This window comes from Lathyrus oleraceus, chromosome 6, assembly GCF_024323335.1.
Source record: "Lathyrus oleraceus cultivar Zhongwan6 chromosome 6, CAAS_Psat_ZW6_1.0, whole genome shotgun sequence".
Lineage (NCBI taxonomy): Eukaryota > Viridiplantae > Streptophyta > Magnoliopsida > Fabales > Fabaceae > Lathyrus > Lathyrus oleraceus.
Window position 1 is genome coordinate 399,057,551 of NC_066584.1, and position 7,074 is coordinate 399,064,624.

Sequence of the window (7,074 nt, forward strand, 5' to 3'; positions counted from 1 at the left end):
AGTAAACGTCGAATTTTCTCCCATTCATCCATTGATGTCTGGTCGAGTCTTCCCATTCATCAGTAAATGTCTGGTTACCTCTCCGTTGGTTTCGATAAACGTCGAGTTTTTCCTGGTCGTCCCCAGTTGGTTACCTCTCCGTTGGTTTCGATAAACGTCGAGTTTTTCCTGGTCGTCCCCAGTTGGTTACCTCTCCGTTGGTCTTGGTAAACGTTGAGTTTTTCCCATTTCGTCCGTTGACGTATGGTTGTATCTCTTCCAGTCATTCATTAATGTCTGGTTACCTCTCCGTTGGTCTCGGTAAACGTTGAGTTTTTCCTAGTTGTCCGTTGGCATCTAGTTGTGATTTCTGCTCCCAGTCGTCGTGAGTCGATGTCTGGATGTGGTTGTACCTATGAAAAAAAAAACCAAAGTACCCAGTAATAAATATCAGATCCCAGTGGACGTTTCCATTGGTGAATCCCCAGCAGTGTGCAAATTTCTACGGTTCTTTGGTATTCAATCCCTGTTTACCCTGAAAGTCTGACAGCCGTCGCTCTCATCCATTCGGGTTCCCAGCTGATTGAATAGGGGCAGCTGTAGCACCTCAAAGTTGCACCTACCTTTTGTACATTCATTTCATATTAGGTCATTAACATATCATAGGCCACCGCATAACATTGCATTGTCCATTTGCCCAAGTACAAGTTCAACTGACAAATTAGGTCAAACTGGTCAGGAGATCAGTCAATCAAGCAAGCAAGTGCAATTTTCATTGAGACAAGGCCCTAGGGATGGTCCAACATGTTCACATGACCTAGGGGTCCTTTTGAAGTGTTTTGGTCAAGGTTTGGATGCTCAGAAGTCATCAGTCATTGCTCAGTTCACCAGAAACCCTAGAAAGTCAACTATGGTCAACTGTGGTCAACTGTGCCTGATTTTATGGATTTCAAGGTGGGAGATGGTTTGAAAGGGTTCATTCATGTCCATACAAGTCTCATTTGACATTTCAAAGATCAATATAGGAGAAAATAAAGTCAGACAAAAAGTTTCCTAAAATGGCAGGTGACCTGTAATTGGAAACTGCCAAAAATAGAAAGTTTTTCTCCTCAAATTTACATCATCATAAAAGCTTCAAATGAAACTTTGTCCAACATGAAAGTTGAATATCTTGCTCTCACCTTTCCAACAAGTCCAAGAACACTCATTTATCATTTATGGTTAGCAAGTTATGATCAAATCATTCTCAAGAATTTTTGAACTTCAAAAGGCCATAACTTCCAAACCATTTGGCCAAATTGGGTGGGGTTTTTTGCTACAAGTCATATTTGATGTGCTCTATTCAAATCTTTCATCACAATTCACCAAAAAATTTCCAATCAAAATGGTCTTTTTCCAAGTGCATGAATTAAAAAAGGGGTGAGTTGAAAAATGGACTTTCAAATAATTCATTTCCAATGCTTGTTACCAATTACAATTGTTCTGAAATCATATTTGGAGGTTGTTTAAGGCCCATTTTCGTGCATTAACATGCCCCCCATGCATTTTTGGTTGGTTTTTAGTAAATTGTCAAAAACACTTCATTAAGCCAAATTCCACTTACCACTTCACTAACCATGTTTAGCAATGTTAATCCAAGTATATATGGCATTATTTCAGACTCAAAACCCTAGACACATTTGACAAAATAGGGATCCAAATTTTTTGCTCTCAAATTTTCTCTCATTTCCTTCCAAATTTTTTCTCAAATTTCTTCAAGTGTTTGGTTCATTCGTGCTCTGTTCATCATCAATCCTCATCACTGAGCAACATTTGAGCCATAATCCCCTGGAATTCGTGCTACTACAAGCAGAACCAAGCAAGTGTTCTTCAATGGTGAAAGTTGAAGGTTGCTGATTCGAGCTCAACTAAATATTCAAAACCTTTCCATTCACTCATTCAAGGATGCTAGAACACGATTGGAATCATTTCTGGACTTGAAACACACGAAATCACAAACTGCTCATCAAGAGGTGAAAATTCGACTCTCCCTTTTCTTAAATCCATCATGAGATACTTGTAGATATTTCTTTTGTGATGATTCTGAGCTAAACATTTCTTGATTTCGTGCCAAAATGAGAGAGAACGAGGGTTTTGAAGTTTCATGTTCATGATGAAATTTGCTCGATTTGTGCTTGATATGTTGTTGTTTGATGAATTGATTGTTGTTTATTGATGCTTGATGGTGGATCTACACGGTGCATTTCTTAATTTTCATTTCTGGAACTTTTTATTTTTTCTGGAAAATCACGTTTGAAGATGATGATGATCATCATGCTGTTCTTCATTTCTGGAGAATTACCTGCGGATTCTCCTGCAGCATTCATAGTGTTAGCTGCGCATTTTCCTGCGGATCCTGGGCATTACCTGCGGATTATGGCTGCATGGGGGTAGGGTTAAGGGCGTGCGTGTCAAAAGTTCAAGTTATTTACAAGTTTGCCACTTCCAGTTTAATTATTTCATTAATTCAATTTCTTTTCCAATATTTATTTCATTTTGGCATGGCATCTTAGAAAAATCATAAGTCACTCATTTTTGATCCATTTTTCATGGGATATTTTGTGGAATGCTCCTCATGATCTCTAGTTTTTTATGATGTTTTTTCCAGATTTTTTGCACGTGTGAATTTTTAAATGTGCTAGGGTTTGCTCATGTTGTCCATTTTGTGTATGTCTTGCCAAATTGTTTGTGAAATGATGATACATAATCCAATGCCTCTCAAATTTTTTGTGCTTAAACTAGACATGTTCATGGTGATTTTGGTATAAAGTTTGTAATTTTCTCATTGCTGGTTGTGGAGATATGATTTTTTGAATAGGGGTGTGACAATTTGTGTCACACCATGCATGTCCAACTTCATGATTTTAATTACCTTGCCTATTGAACTCAAAATGGTCTGATTTTTTGCATGAACATACTTACGGATGTTAAGAATACATGTGAATTTTTCTGGAATTTTTGGAAGCATTTCCTATTTGATTGATAATTTCTCCCCTGTTTGACCAAATTGTTGACTTTTGTGACACATGATGCCATATGATTTGTGAAATTCTCATGCTTAATTGGATGGACTTGGAATGTGACATGTGCATTGTGAACATCTTAAAGTACATCATGGTATTAGTCCCATTCATTTATCATATGTTGTTTCTGTTTTATGATTAATTGAAGTTGGTGCATGTTTTGATGCTTTGAATGAGTATGCTTGAACTTGCTTTGCCTTTCTAAATTTAATTTCCCTACTTCCTTTGATCCAAATGAGCTGAAATTTGGTATGCCTATCATGTTGTGGATGATGTTTGATCATGTTTTATTTGAGGAATTTTTGAAATGTTTATGATTGGATTTGAGTTGAGTCATTCTGTTGACTTCTTTGAGGTTCTATTTGCCATGCTTTGACCTAATTTGCTTGTGAAATGATGATGATGAATGATGTGAATGTGAGACCACTTGGGTTTGCTTCTTGATTGATTTGTCTTGACTTTGGACACTTGTCCCTTGCTGTTTTAAACTTTTTGTATCCTTTTGACCCTAGGCTTGTCCTAGTGGTCTTGTTGCTCATGTTTAAGCTTGTTGTTTCAGGTTAAGCAACAAATGCTTCAAAGAGATCAATACAAGTTGATTAAGTTGGATTGTTTATCATGAACTAACTTGTGTGTTTTGTAGGTTGCTTAGCTCACTTGCTTTGAGCTTGTGCTATGCACATCTGATTGACTGTGTTATCTGTTTGATTCTTATGCTGTTTATTTTAACTTTGTGTCTGGTATACTAACTGTGCTTGACTGATTTCAGGTACTTTAGTTGCTATTAGTTCCTTGTGAACTTTGCTTTGCTTTGCTTGATAAGCAATTTGCATTGAGGTATAACTTCCTTACTTCATGTAGTCTGGAAGACCTGGCCTGTTACTTGGCCAGGCACCTGTCTGAAGTCCTCCTTAAGAGGCAATGTTTGTGACTGTTTACTTTTGTCCTTGTACATATTCAAAGACCTCCTAAGTGAAGAGGCAATTGGCAGAACCCAAGGGATGTGCAATCCATCCCCTGCTATTCTGTGTGTCATCTGCTTTGCTCACACCACTGTGTTGATGCATTGCAGATACCAACCCAAGATCTTGTACAGTTGTACAGTTGAGTCAGTGTCATATGTGTAGAAGGGTTCCCCCTTTCTGAACCCACACATTCTTGTCTTAAGCTCTCCCAGGCCAGGGATAAGAGCTGTGAAGTCTCATCTTCACTCACCTTTCATCAGCTTCACCCTAACTCTCAATGTTAGGGTTAAGAGCTAACACTACCCTGTTACAGTGGTTTGTTTGTTGAGGTTGATATGACCCCTCGACTAAAACCTAACCTTGATTGAGCCTATTGCTTGCATATAGTGTATGCTACTTGTGTTTGTGTGTTTGCTTTAGCTTGCTTCCTGTGCAAGTTAGGTGTGGCTTGCTTCCTGTGCAAGTCATGTTTAGGATAGGCTTGCTTCCTGTGCAAGTTAGCTAGAAACCTTAACTTAGGGATGAATTTGCATGATAACATCTAGGCTCGAGTCGTAGTCTCCCTAGTTGTGTCTCCCTCTGTTATCTGGTTAGGCTAGTCCTGTGTCCCTCTGTAGGGGAACTACGTCGCCCTGATCCTCATACTAGATGAGGTACGTAGGCAGGAGATGGGCTGATCTCTCCGGGCGCCTGTGTCTTCGTTTTGTCTTGTTGTGTGCTTGGAAGCTGATGTAAGCCCATCGAGTGGCATTCGGGTTCCAGTGTGCGTGTGTTTGGTTCGGAAGTTGATGTAAGTCCAGCGATTGGCATTCGGGTTCCATGTTTGCCTGTGTTTGCGTGGTTTTGTGTGCGTGTTAGCCGAGCTACGAATGCTCTGATTCTCCTTCGTCCAAGGAGATACGTATGCATAGGATGCGATATCCTAGCGAGCATGTGTCGTTTCCCCAGTCCGAACTACTTCGACTCTGATGTCTATGCCTGATAGACTAAGTAGGCCCAGGATGCGATATCCTGCCGAGTCAGTCTTGTTTGTTTTCTTGTGTCTCCTTCAGCCTGTATAGATGTTTATTTGAGCAGTGTTTTAGCAACCATTTTCCTTCCTATTGTGCGTGGATCCCGTCGAGTACGACGGATGCGTAGGGGTGCCAATACCTTCCCTTCGCATAACCGACTCCCGATCCCATTCTCTTTGGTCGCGAGACCATGTGTTTTCCAGGTTTACTCTGAGCGTTTCCTTTCCCTCTTTTGGGATAAATAACGCACGGTGGCGGCTCTGTTGTTCTTGTTTTCCCGCCGGTTTTTCGCGTAATGCGGCAGGCGGTGGCGCACGGTGGCTTTAACCACCTTCTCCGGCCAGCCAGGCGGAGCGCCACCGTGGATTTTTGCAGAATCCAGCGAACCTTATACCACTGGAAAGGTCTTTCCACGTAGAATTCAAATATCACACTAGCTAAGCCTAACTCTCCATATATTTCCTGGATCGATCCAAAGAAGTTTCATGCACCAAACTTTAATTCATCATATCTCACTCATCTTTTCACCAAATCAAATTCTATTTATATCAGCATTCTCTACTAAGTGAGATCTATACAATCATGTACATGAAATGGCAAAAGATGATGATCGAATTTTGACTTACTTGAGATGGCAGTGCTATGAACTCGTATCTTCAAGCCTCCAAAAGCTCCAATTCTTCTCCTATGATCTCCTTGTGAAGCTTTATGCACAAATGAATAGCTGAAACCTTCTGAATTCGCCTTAATTCCAAACTTCCATTAACATGTGAGTGCTTGAATCTACACGAAATCTTGCTCAATTGCCACGAATTATGGATGATTCCTACTCAAAATTCCATGAGGATGAAGGATCTATGAAGAAATCTTGTGGTTGTGTGAAAAAAATTGAAATCCAAGGAGAGAGAATTTTGGAGGGAAAGATGAATTCTAGATCTAGAATTGTGATTATGGCAAATTCTGTTATGATTATCTATTTATATGGTATGCTAATGACTTTGCTAATCCATATTAAGCTTGGTTAATCTTAATTAATGAATTATGAAGTTTTTGCAAAAAATGAATAATGAGGTAGCATGCATAAACCAAACGTGAATAGTGCCATGCAATGGTCCAAATCCACTTAAAATCATCTAATAAACACAATGGAAGTGGTATTTTGATTGTATGATTATCCAATTTTGAATTATCACTTTTCCCTCCAAAATGTACATGAATGAACACATGATCATATAAACTTTTTTCATGCAATGCAATGGTTGATTAAGAAATTATTGGTCAAGGCAAGAATTTTGCAAAAAGAGTGGACCAATTTGGAGTTTTGAATCAAAAGTTATGCCATGTTGAACTTCCATGTACACTTTGTGATCATTTGGCCATAACTTCTCAACCATTCATCAGATGATCATGAAATAGGACTTTTTGAAAAGAGGAGAGAAAGATCTTCAACTTTCATGTTCACCAAAAATCCATTTGAAGCTTCTTTGATGTTGGAAAGTCAAGTTGAATGTGGACCAAAAACTTGCCATTTTTGGAAACTTCCAATTACATGTCACTTTCCATTTTTGGAAACTTTTGTCCTAACTTCAAATTCTTCAAGATAGATGTTTGAAATGACAAATGGACATCTTTTGAACATGATGGAGATGTTGAAACTCATTTCCCCACTTCATAGCCCTCAGTTCTTGCACAGTTGACTTTCTGTGGTCCTCAGATGACCTTGACATGCTCTGATCAGCTTGAGCCTCTACCGCTTGGGAAAATGGCTCAGAAATGAAACCCTAGCCCAAGTAAGCTCCTTATAACAATCATATGATCCTCATCTCATAAAAATACCTCATCTCCTTGAGAAACCCTGGCTGGAAGAAAAGTCAATGATTAGGGTTGACCAAAGGTCAAAACCCTAATACAAAGGAACCTGAGCATGAGCAATGAAACCCTGGATGATGACATAACCCCGATGATAGTGATATACCCTTGCAACTAAGATCATGCTCAAGACCAATGAAAGATCAGGAAAACTCTAATTGAAGCATAAACCCTCAGATGGTTGAT